The sequence below is a fragment of the Uloborus diversus genome, chromosome 8, assembly GCF_026930045.1.
Source record: "Uloborus diversus isolate 005 chromosome 8, Udiv.v.3.1, whole genome shotgun sequence".
Classification (NCBI taxonomy): domain Eukaryota; kingdom Metazoa; phylum Arthropoda; class Arachnida; order Araneae; family Uloboridae; genus Uloborus; species Uloborus diversus.
In genome coordinates, this window is record NC_072738.1 from 102,844,857 (window position 1) to 102,858,230 (window position 13,374).

At 33.5% G+C, this 13,374-nt stretch overlaps 1 protein-coding gene across 1 annotated transcript in view; it reads left to right on the forward strand.

Annotated features, from left to right (window-relative positions):
* LOC129228519 (uncharacterized) overlaps window positions 1–13,374 on the forward strand; it is a 53,150-nt gene that overhangs the window by 33,850 nt on the left and 5,926 nt on the right. The gene's annotated exons all lie outside the window — the stretch shown is intronic.

The following is a 13,374-nucleotide window of genomic DNA, read 5'->3' on the forward strand; positions in this document are numbered from 1 at the left end:
CCTACAACCACTCATAACTTTTTAAATATTTGAACTAAAGCAATGAAACTTTTTCCCTGTGTTCAGAATAGTTTTTAGTTTTGAAATAAGCAATAAAATTATTTTTTTTTTATCGTTTCTTCATTTTTGAGGTACTGTAACCCCTTAAGGAAGCCAATCTGAAGCCCGTCCAAATGTAATTTATTCCGCCGAGAAGCGAACTACCTTGGTCACATCATCTCTTCTGAGGGTGTACAAACCCCTCAGGGGTGAGAGGTATTGTTTTGTGTATTTGCGAAGCAGCTGAATTGTAGTTAGCTAGTTGTACTCACCCTACGAAATATTTCTTTGACTCACTTGGTTTCAATTCCTCTGCTGAGCAATTACGTCTCAATAAAATATTTTGTATTGTCTTATAATGTAAAAAAATAAATTACTATTTGTAGCTGGGAGAATAAATAAATAAAAATGAATAAAATAAAACAAGTAAAAGTGAAATAATAATAACAATTCATATTACCATCTGCTAAATATTTTTTGTTTCTGTTTGAAAGTTAATATTTTCTCAGTGAATTAAAACACAATTTTGTTTTCACTTTCCGGTTTTATTTCAAAGCTCTAGACGTATTTTAGACAATGTTTTTATGCAAACAATACACGTCATAGTATTCAACATTGTAGTCATTAAATATGTATTGATATTTCAACTTCTTTAAAATTTAAATATACTCATGTTTCAACTTCGCTTTTTGAAGACAAAAGCGTTTCAAGACATTGAAATTGAAAATTCTGAGTGGGTGGATAAAGTCCTGCGAAAAGAGCTTTTATTCATAAGTTAAATAGTATATTCATAAAATATTCACTAACTTTTTTGTTTGATTCCGAAACAAATTTCAGCTATATGTTTTAAGTTTTCTTTTGTCAGTGTATATTTTAATTTTTAATTTTCAATGTTGATTCCATTGATTTTGTTACAATTTTCAATCACCGAACACGCATTCATGTAATAAGAAAAAACAAGTTTTTATCTTCAAAGTGCATTTACGTAAACTTAATAATATTTACGTGTATTATATAAAGTAGACTGCGTAAAAGTAAAGGTATTTATGGAGTAGAAAGTAAAGTATATCTGATCAACGAAAATACGTACGTATTTCATGATAATAAACAGTGTCAAAAGTTTTAATTTAAATTGCCTTTTTATTTCTTAAAACACAATTTATATGCAAACAAAATGAATTATTAACATCAATAAAGCTCAAATCAATAAAAACATTACAGAAAATTGCTGCATTAAGGTTCAACTCGTTACTCTGTTGTCGAGTGTTGAGCGCTCTTTTTGACTCATAAAAGAACCTTCAAAAAGTTTTCTGTTTACCTGCTAAATGTAATTTACTTTTTTTTAAGCTAAGTTTGCTTACTACTTGTAGTTTACTTAAACAGTTGTTTTCTCGTAAAAAGTAATTTTATAAATTTTCATGAGTTATCTAAAATTATATTTTTGTTCATTGATGGCAAACACCAGTGTTTTCCAATCTGTGGGGCGCGCTTTTCTAGGGAGGCATGAAATGATTGTAAGATGAGCACGGAGGTGTTACTAATTAATTACTTTTAATCTACAAATAAATAAATAAATAAATAAACCGATGTCAGAAAATAAAAATTGCAAAACGCTATCTCTACTGCATTCGGGTTTGAACGCTAGCACCAAGAACAGCAATCTCTTTCCAATGACGCCACGGTTGGAGAAATATGTGTTTAAAAGCAAGCCTATAATCACCGCATCATTATTGTGTGAATATTTCACTAATGTTGCATTTTAAGCAGTGGCGTCGCTACGGGGGTTGGGGGGAGGCAGTCCGCCCCGGTTGTCACCCGTCTGGAGGGGGGTTACACCCAAAGTGCAATTATAAGTTTTTGAAAAATATGAAGCTAAAATGACATTTTAAAGACTACGAACTTGAAAATTTTCCGCGGGGAAAACCCCCTCTCTCCTACCCCATATCACAGAGTAAATACTATACTCAAGATTACGTTCATATTGTCAATACTAAGACCTAGTGGTGACTTCCTCTTCTACCAAAAAAAAAAAAAAACGAAACCCGTTATCTTTCCCAGTGTTAGAGATGCGTTTGAAATAATGAAGGGGCCATCAATTCATACATCCCTTACTTTTTTGACCTCTCGACGGACGGCCTACACATTTGCGCCTAGGGCAAGTTATATAAAAAGCGTTCATAGCTTTTAGCTGTCTTTTGTACAATATCCCACTTAAATTTTGTTGTAATACAAATGTAGTTGTTTCTGAAAATTGTATGAATTTCATATTTTCATGTTTACATAAAATCTCAAAACTTTTTTTTTTTTGCTTTTGTAGGGGGAGGCTAGGTACGCCACTGTTTTAAACATGTATTTTTCTGCCGTTTTATTCGAGTTGTGAAAGTAGTAACATTATCAATATCACATTTAAATTAATAATAAAAAATATGTTTTGATGCATAAAAACTATTTTATAATTATACTAGCAAAAATACCCGGCGTTGCCTGGGTTAGCAATACTTATCAGAAACAATCGTTACTTGCATTTGTTTTCTGTTTTAAGTGAAAGAACTTAAAGCACACCTTTTTGACGTGACTTAAAATCTAGCTTTTTCCTTACTCATAAAACTAACGTAGCAGTAAGTAAAAAGAGCAAAATAGTATTCATTTAGAAACGAAAACACGAAATTTAAGCGTATATAAATTTGAAGAATTTCCGAAATATGAAATTAAACTTCACATTTTTAAAAAGATTTATCAGTTAATACTTATTTTCTTTTCTTACATTGAGTCTTACCTTCTCTGTATGTATATTGAAGAACGAACTGTTTAAAAAAATGTAGCCGCACGCCCGTGATCCCCTTAAACTTGCTTTAGTTCTTTTTGGAAAATTTCAATTATTGTGTGGTCTTGGTGCAATTTAAAATATTACCGAATTTGCGGGAATCGTTTCGGATACCTTGGATAATGCTCCCCCTCCTTAATTTGAAAAACGGTATGTTACTAATTTTTGTTAAAGAGATATTGTCGCCACATGCTAAGATACTTTTGGTCACCATAAAATGGCGCTAAACAATTTCATCCGTAATGTTTTCAAAATAAGTAGTAAAATTTGGCGATGGTTTGCATTTGTGCACAAAGTCACATTAATGGAAGTTTTTGTGCTGTTTATGGATTTGCCTAATTTAGTTGCTGGATTATTTTACAGTAAAAAAAGTTTTTAAAGATTCTTTGATTGACGATATTTTGTTTACATGGTGAAAGCCGACAAACATTATTACGTAGTCTTTGACTTCAAAAACCGTGACAGTTGAAAAAAACTGCCAAATGCATCCGCTACTGAAATCAACCTGCATACATTTTGGCGAGGTTTCTGCTGTTAGATTGGATAATGATTAAAAAATCCAATCAGCACAAATAATAAAAAAAAACCATTAATTACACTAAAGTTCCGTTTAAATGGAAAATAATCAACCAAATCTGTAGTTATTATTAGCCAATCTTGAGGAAAAAAAGCTTACTTTAGGATTTGACTTGAGAAAAGCCTCAGTCAGACGAAACACAAAAACATTCAACAATTCTAACTATGAACTGGGAGTTGAGATGATACACTAAATAATAAATTGGGTTGAGGAAAGCCTTCGAACATGGAACAAAAAAAGCCCATAACTCGTTTTTCATACAACTTAGAACTTTCTAACAGATGCTATCTTCAGCAGAAAAATAAGCGCTTTCGATGGACACATAATTTTAATATGTGCACGTATTTTTAACCGTCATATTGGGGCATTTATACGAAAATTTGGACAAATTAGAATAAAAAAGGAACTATTTATCGAACTGGTCTACAAACCAAAAAGAACAAACGGTGAAAGTTTCAGCCAAAATCTGCCGGGTAGTTTCTGAGATCTTAGGGAACAAATTTACCAGAGTCCATTTTTATACATATAGATAAAACGTGTTATTGTTTTTTTAACCATTAAATAAATTGTAACTTCAGAATAAAATTTTTGAAGTTGGAATATTTAAAAAAAAATGAAGGGGGGGGGGAAGAGGGGCACAACAATTTCTGCCATAAATTATTTCACAACAATTGAAAAAAATAGGGCCCGGGTATATAATGTTTGGAAACTATTGGCTTTGCAAATCAGCTAACTACATGACAGCTACACTGTAAGGAAATTTCGAAACGTCTTTGATTATTGCCGGGCAACGTTCCTGCATTCCACGGGTTTCGACCAGTTTCCGGTGAAATTCAAGTATCTTTGCGAAAATGTTTCCTGAATTGAACAAGTTGCATGAATGGGGACTCCTCGCTGCTGTGAAAAATATTTTTAGCAACCAATTTCAAAATATAATCAGCGATTTTATTATGTGCTTTAGTTTCAACTCCATTATGGTCCGTCCGAATTGATTGAGCCCCAAAAGAGGGCGAAAAGCAGTCTCCAGGTTCTGTAGTTTTGCAAGAAGTATAGGCAAATGAATGACTAGAGGTATGCTTGTAGTTCTGCATTAGCTTTGACCACGATTTTTGAATGCTTTAGGAGTTTTTCTAGTAAATCAAAACGGTGCCAAGCGATTACTATAAACATATACAAGGTTTCTTGGAGGGTTCCTGTTTTTTTCCGAAGACGTGACTAGCTTTTATTGGGAAGATTTATGAATTCCTCAGAAAGATTCCAAGTCATTTTCCGGAAAGTCATTGGATTTTAGTTGGAAAATTTCCCGTTTTTTTTTTTTTTTTTTTTTTTTTTTTTTTTTTTTTTTTTTTTTTTGCCAGATACGATACTTTCAGAATTTAGATACATTAGTTGCCCATTATTTTCCGGGAATTTCGAATTGGTTTTATAGTGTAACTTTTCAAAAGGCAGAAAAAGTGTTAGCTTTATAGCACGTTGTGTTGTTTGCGGGTTTTAATACAACGAATTGTTCTGTTTGTTAGCAACGTAGTATAGAGTTACTAGTTCTTCAATTGATTCAGTTTGAAATATTAACGACGTTAAGAAGGAAAAACTTATTTAATTTTTTTCCTCTCAAACTGGAGTCTTCATAACGCAAATTTTAGTCATCTTTGAATTTAAAGAAAGTAGGGGGTGCGCTCGGAGATTTTCTCCCAGAAAAATTTCAAAATTGAAATTTTAAAACTGAAATTTTAAACAGTATTTGGTGACGTTAATGTTCGGGTAACCTCATCCAGAATGTTTTGAAATTAAAATCTTAACGTTGGGGCAATCTTTGATATGAAAAAATTGCGGGGGAAGTCCCCCCCCCCCTTGCCCCCCCCCCCCCCCCGATTCGCCGCCACTGCATGAGCTACATATACAGCTTACAATGAAGTAAGTGAGGAAAGATAATGCTTCAGATCGAATCAAGGACTCAAGGTCCTGGCTGTTTGGGCATGGCGGCCTTTACTTCCAGATTCGCATAGTAAACCCTAACTCAAAACAATTTAACTAATAGACAAATATCCGTAGTTTTTCAAAAATTTACGGAAACAATGCAATCCTACTGGTTACTAAGATCAATATTGACAGTAAATGGAATATTTGTATACATCTATCTCACTAGGAAAAAAAAAACATCACAAAAATGACACGTCCTTATGCCTTCAAAAGTTATACAATTGGCTACTGTTGCTGGTGAGTAAACTTTGCAAGGTTGGTCTTTTATGTCGCACTAGTGGTACCCGCACGACTTTGCCTGTAACAGAAAATTAAAAGGTCTTTTGGTTCGCCTGTATATTTACAAATAATTTATGGTGAATTTTCTCGCCAATTGGCTTGTGCCCATGTTACGGTTCCACGTTATGATAGTTTCGTAATTTACTCGTCCATCTTATGATAATTTTGTTCTTAAAATTGGAATAGAAAAAGATCCACATCGAATTTTCGAGAAATCGCTTCAAGGTGCACACCCCCATGCTACAAACTAATTCTGTGCCAAATTTCATGAAAATCGGGCGAACGGTCTAGGCGCTATGCGTGTCACAGAGATCTTGACAGACAGAGAGACTTTCAGCTTTATTATTAGTAAAGATAAAGATTACTAGTCCTTAGGAATTTACGATAGGCGTTATTAGGAACATGGGCGATATTAGGGCCCCCTACCTATTCTCCTTTTTCTTCCCTGTTGACATGAATACATTTAAGGTTTATTTTTACTACTTTTAAATCGTAAATACCATATTTGTGTGCACAAAATTAAAATGTGGAAAGCTTCACAAAAGTTAAATTCCGATGAAGAACAATGTTGCATCATTTATTAGGGAAAACAATCGGTGCCCTTGAACAACTTAATATTTTTACATATTATAATTATTTAACTCGAAATGCTTTAAAAGTACCTTCTTAAAAACTTTCAAATAATCGATATTTTTTCGTAACGTGTTTTACTGAAATTTTCAAATCTCAATTACTTTTTAAAGCATCTGCTTACCTATTCAGTTAGCTTACTTATTACATTATTTAATTTACATGAGTTATGAAAATTTGATTGAAGTTCCAGTGTTTGCATAATACTTCACTTTAATGAAACCCTAATGGAATGCTTTGTCAATTATGTTAATTATTTATCTTGATATATACCTTTTATTGTTAATCATACATTCTGAATACAAAATATTAAACTACTTGGGAAAAATTTAAGCAAACTTTGACAATTATCATTCTCTACGTTTCCTTAAGGACACTTTTAAAAAATTAATTTATTAAATTTAAAACTAAGCTGTGAAGCTTAAAACTAAACTGTATTATTATTAATTTATTGAATATTTGTTAATATTATTAAAAAGTATGTAATTTGAATACTTTCTCTAAAAATTGAGGTACTTTAAATGTAAACTAGTAAGTTATGATTGCAAGGATGCAAGGAATAAAAAAAGTCGATCAGGAGGAGAGAAGCAACTAGAATGCAGCATAGATGGAAATGCATTGAATTTTCGATTATTCTATACTAGTCGACTTCGGCAGCGAAATGATTCGCCTTTTTACTCAATTCATTTTTATGCCTTCAGCGACTTCTTAAATAAATATTGCAGCAATTTTAAATTCATATCTGAGTCATTCCATTTCAAACCAGGCAGGCAGGTATGAAAAGTGTCATATGACCCACAACGATTTTTTTGGAAAAACTACAGTGGTTACAACTAAGGGACATATTAAATATTCCAAAAGGATTTTTGCAAAAAAAAAAATTCTTTCAGTTACTGCCCACTAAAATTCTGCACAAAATCGGCCATTTTGGAAAAATCCAGCAAAACATTCGATTTGAAATGGACACTATTTCAAAAGTATTTAACCTATTTGAATAATTCTTTTCTCTGAAAACAAATAAGGACCCATAGATCATCTAGACATCGTTTTTGAAAAATTAGTTTTATTTCGAAAAATATTATTTTTGTGGCGAAAAAACTGCATTTTTACTGATTTCATGATTTTTTTTTTCTCCATGAAAAAAAGGTTTTTTTTTTACTAAACGGAGATGGCGGTCCAAAGCCCTTATATGACAGTTTCATAGCATATTTTATTACAATCATTAGATCCATACAGGTTTGGAAATAAAATTTAAAATTTTGAAAATTTTCAAAAATGAACGATTTTTGAAGTGAGATTACTCAAAAAACCCATTTTTTTTTAAATCTAAAAATTGGCTCATTTGAGCCACTTTTAATGCTTAACAAGTGGATATGCACCGCATCCCGTATTTTTTCCCAGAAAATGTTTTATGATGTTTTGAAAGTGACCTTATTGGTCATGGCATGCATGAAAAATGAAAATGTCTAATGATATCATTCACTGAAATTCAGATCATATTAATGTCTAATAACAACAAAAATGGTGTACTTTATCAGTAACAGCTGAAATCTTTCCTTTTTCTTGTTTCAGTATTAGTTTATTTCGGCTCCAAAGCTATGCATTCACCGTTACTTACATATGCCGCAACGAATCAATTTTTTTCTCTTTCAATTACAACGTGCAACTCAATTACACGACAAGGGAAACCATCCAAGCTCAAAGGGAAAAGCAGTACAATGCATTTAAAACGATTTACTATTTTTATTTCGTGCTTTGGTTGTCATTGGTGACTGTTGTCCCAGAATTTTTGGATCCATCTCATATGAGTACTCTTATACATAAGTATAGGTACACTACATTCAAAACGCAAAACTCACCTATAGTTTGAGAACTTAAAAAATCCACCTGTTTTATGAGAGAAGTAATTAATTGAAGATGGTTGTAAGAGGTAACCAAACAAATCGCCAAAAGTAGCTATTATAGCCAGGGATCCAATTTCGAACAAAAGAACTGCAGGAGCCCTACGGTCTTCGGAACTTATTTTAATGCTTAAGTGGCGCGAATTCGGTCAAAAATACAAAAAATTGAGTGTAATAAGCAAGGAAGTATGGGAGCTCATCACCCATAACAATTAAGCCCTGATCAGCAGAAAAATATTTATATAATGAAGTCAGATGGTCACCAAAGGCTGTTCTATAATTACGCACAGTCATACAAAAAGACGAATACAGGGGCGGATGGGGCCGGCGGGCAGCCAGGCATTTGCCCGGTGGGCCGCCTCTGTTTGGGCTGCATTGAATTTTACAACTGAATAGCACAAAAAAAAAAAAAAAACTCTTTATTTTCTTTTCCTACTATCTTTATTAAAAAATACATACATTTAAATTTCTATGGCAGTATCATAATATTCTGGTACATTTCTCAACGATTTACAAGAAAATCGCTACAAAAAAAAAGTAATGGCTACAAATGAAAAAAAAAAAAAACTCTACAAACTCATATTGTAGGCAATACGATATTTTTCTGAAAACGGTAAATTCATCGGCCCATAAGATAATTTTGTTTCATAACTGCCCAGGATCTTCTAAGGGTCCTCTCGATCGTAGGAGATAATAAACACGTCAAGGTAAGGTCGTCGCTATGAGAGGCTGTCAATTTTAATTAGTGATAAAAAAAAACGTTTTCGGTAGTAAAAAAATGAAGTATTAAAAAAAAAAAACTCGAGGAGTTCCAGTGACAAAAAGTATTTTTTATTTTAGAAGAAAATGCGTCGTTTGAATATTAAGCAATTAAACCTCTGAGTATTAGTTAGGAACATCTGCGATACTTTATTATAATTACCTATCTGAAGACCGCTAAAATGTATATTTCTGACATTTTTTTTTCTAAGGAAAAAAAGTATTCAGTATATAGTAAAAACCCATAACAAGTTTCAGCAGAAAACGAAAAGAAATGAATAGATAAATAATCATGGGTTTCGTAGGGGCCGCCGAAGCATGTTGAAAATGGGAAAAAAGTTTAAATGCACTAAAAGGGAGATTTAAAATATTGTAACAAATAGTCACACCAGTTTAGCAGTAACTTACCGAACCTAAACCAGGCCTAAGGCAAAACAATATGCATTATACCAGAGAGCTCGGTTATCACATCCAGAGACTGCAATTTGTTCTTGTTCGGAACATCAGCCTGGAATAGTGAATAACCGAGATAGCCTTCATTTACAAGCCTTGCCTTCAATTTGCGAGTTGAACCACACCATGCTGTGGACACTCGCTGGTGAGATAAATTTACTTTACCTACCAGTTTGTTGGCATTCTCTGCTTCAATGAAATGACGTCTGCCTCCTGCTCGGTTATTCACTATTCCAGACTGATGAGTTCTAAAAAGAACGAAACTGCAGTCTCTGGACGTGATCACCGGGCTGTCTGCTATATTGAATGTAGTTACATCAGCAGTTTTAAGTGTTTCAATGTACAAAACGAAAGTAAACCAAAACTTGATCCAGAGATTCTGGAGGAATGTATTTAAAGTAAAACAAAGTTGGAAAAAGAAGACCTACAGTGTCACTGAAAAAAGTATTACATCAGCCCAAAATGCTAAAAGATTATTTTAATGAGTCCCCAACGCTTTAACTTCAAACAAGTACAAACATTAGGCTGGAAGTTAAAATTTTCACTATTTAGCATTATAAAAAACTATTTAACATTACCAAAGATCGCTTGAAAACTGCATTTTAAAAGCTAAATCTGAAAAATTTTCGTTGGAGCGTCCCCAACGCGCTCGCCATTATCATTAAAGGTCGTTTTAAATTTTGTTAATTGGCTTTAATTTCGAAACATTTTCGGGGGAGATCTCTCGAAAACTCCTCCCCTACACGTCATTGAAAATCGACTAAAATAAAGTTTTTTAAGCTTCAGTTTCAAAAAGTTGTCGGTCTTCTTGACGTTATCAAAGAAGGCCTACAATCCTATTTTTTAGATTTCAATTTCGAAAAATTTAATGGGGTGCAGCCCTGAACATCTTCACTCCCTAACATTAATAAAGAAAATCTAGAAAGCATTTTTAAGAAAACAAATTTGAAAACTTCCCGAGGGAGGTGGTATCGGATCTCTGCTCTTATTAACATTGTCAAAAATAGACTAAAACTGCGTTTTTAGAGTTAAAATTATCAAGAATTTTCAAAGAGTGCCATCCTATCATTAATATATTTAGTGATCTAAGAATAGCGTTTCTAAATTTTCAATTTCAAATAATGGCCGGGAAAACGTTCCGCCCCCACTCCCCGCCCAGAACTTATGCAAAGACTCCGAATTCCTCCTTTCCTTACAATAACTTAAAACCGAATAAAGCTGCGTTTTTGGACCAACAACTTCGCAAAACTTTTCCGGGAGAGCCCCTCTCCGAACTCTTCTTCCTCTAACATTACCACCCCTTCTCCTTGTGTCCAAAGTTAGCTTACACATGTGCATTTAAGACTAATTTCAAAAATTTTCATGGGGAATTGTTCAAATCCCCCCTGCCGGAAACATTGAAAAAGATCATCCCAAAGTGGTCTAACATTGAGTTTTTAGAGCTATAATTTCGAAAAATTTCGGGGGGAGAGCCCCCGGACCCCCCATGTTCTACACGAAAATTGCACTTTTTACTGGTATGCGTATTATTTATTCTTTTTCTCTAATTTTGTAAAACGCAAATTCTTCTAACTTGAGTCCTCAAATTCTAGTGACGACTCCCTACTGAAACGAAAAGCTGGATCCGCTCTCTCTTTTACATTAATATGAAAAACGTAGAGGCGGGCGTCACCTCTTTATGGAGCAATTGTTAAGGGGCCGACTGGATTGTAAATGCCAGGGCCGATTCATGGTATCCCATCCGCCACTGGACGAATACACTGGGTCATCAAAAGCGGCTAGTTACACGTATATTATTAAAAGTCAGTAAGACTTTAGTTGTTTCTGGTAAAGCGTACCATTATTGTAGCTATTTGGCATTAATATAATCAGAATTTCAGTGAATGATATTATTAAACATTTTCATCTTACATGCATGCCATGGTCGATAAGGTCACTTTCAAAAAATCATAAAACATTTTCTGGGAAAAAATATGGGATGCGGTGTATGTCCCTTTTTAAGCATTAAAAAAGGTTCAAATGAGCCAATTTTTAGATTTAAAAAAAAATGGGTTTTTGAGTAATCTCATTTCAAAGAAATTGTTTATTTTTGAAAATTTTCAAAATTTCAAATTTTATTTCCAAAGCTGTATGGATCTAATGATTATAATAAAATATGCTATGAAACTATCATTGCTATCTCCGTTTAGTAAAAAAACTTTTTTTCATGGAAAAAAAATTATAAAATTAGTAAAAATGCAGTTTTTTCGCCACAAAAATAATTTTTTTTTTGAATTCAAAAAACCTAACTAAATGTTCGAAAATGATGTCTGGATGATATATGGGTCCTTATTTATTTTTATAAAAAAGAATTATTCAATTAAGTTAAATACTTTTGAAATAGTGTCCATTTCAAATCGAGTGTTTTGCTGGTTTGTTCCAAAATGGCCGATTTTGTGCAGAATTTTAGTGGGCAGTAACTGAAGAATTTTTTTTTTCGTATGTCTTAGTTGTGACTACCGTATTGTTTTTCAAAACAATCAGTGATGGTCATGTGACAGGCTCAGTCTGATCTGAAATGGAATGGCTCATCTGTCTATGCACAGTTATCTATTGATTTACATCTATCTAATCCAGCTTTGTCCTCCTATCTCTGTAACTATCAACCTATGTATCTATCTATCTCTATATAACTTCCAATCTAAGTATATCTACTCTATCTATGTAAATATGAATGTCAAGGTAACATTTTTTATATCTCTCCATTTTTGTAACTATGTATTTTTTAGCTACCAGAGTGAAGATATACTCAGTTTTATATGAGGTTACTTGCCTTCAGTCGGTTATCCAAACTGAGGAGCTAAAAAAGGGTGGAACTACAGTCCATAGATGCTGTATCTGAGCTGTTCGGCATAGCTTTCAATTCTGCCTTAGCTCCAGCTATGGGGTGCAGTGGCGTAGCCAAGAGGGGGGAGGGAGGCAAGAGTTCTGAACCCTCCCCAAAATGAGTAAAAAAACTCAACAGTGAAGAGATCCATCTTTTCACGCATAATTTTCCTGCTCGTATGGATACAAGAAAATTCCAATTTGAGTAGATGCAATTACATATATTTCCTACTCCTTGTATAGTACAAGGAAAAGCGAATTTGAAACATACTATTCTTTTTTTCTTCTGTTCCTAAAAAAAACGTAAGTATTTCATAAAAAATGAAGTTACGACAAAATACACTTACAGGGTAATTCCTGGTAAGAGGCAATTTCAAACAAAAGCATGGTTTTGGTTCTTTTAATAGAAGGTTTAGGTAAAAACATTTTAAAAACCAGAACATACACATTGTGTGTAAGAAGATTTTAAGCAAAATCGGATTCTAGGACATCTGTTTCTGAGCTCAGCTTCTCTCCTTTTAAAAAACTTTATATACTATTAGACCCCATCCGAAATGAAATCCTGGCTCCCTGATGGGGCAGTAATTTGAAATATGTATATCAATCTATGTGTCTACTATGAGTTTCTATGATTTTTTCCTAAAACAGGTGGAATGATTTTTTCCAATTACCCTAACCATTGAGAAGAGATAAAATGGAGGGAGTGAAGACTCTCATTCATGAAACCAAGACTTCAAGTCACGTGATTGATTTAAAGCAAAGCATTGGAAGAAATTAGGCTTCTTTTGCTCGTTTCCCGCAAAACGTGCCAAATATTCGTCGTTGTTGAATCACGTGACTTGGGCTCTTTTGGGTCAGCTTTTGCCAAGCCAATGGTTGGACTAGCTCCCTCCATTTTAATTCCTGCTCTAAGGCTCTGACCATGCGATGTTTTTTGACCGTAATTTTTCAAGCTAGCAGCAGGGTGACCTTTTTTACTTCATTTCATAAAAAAGGAAGTATTGTATTCGCGAAAAAATTTTCACTCAAAATTCGACCCTAATTTCTATTTCGCTCACCTCCGAATG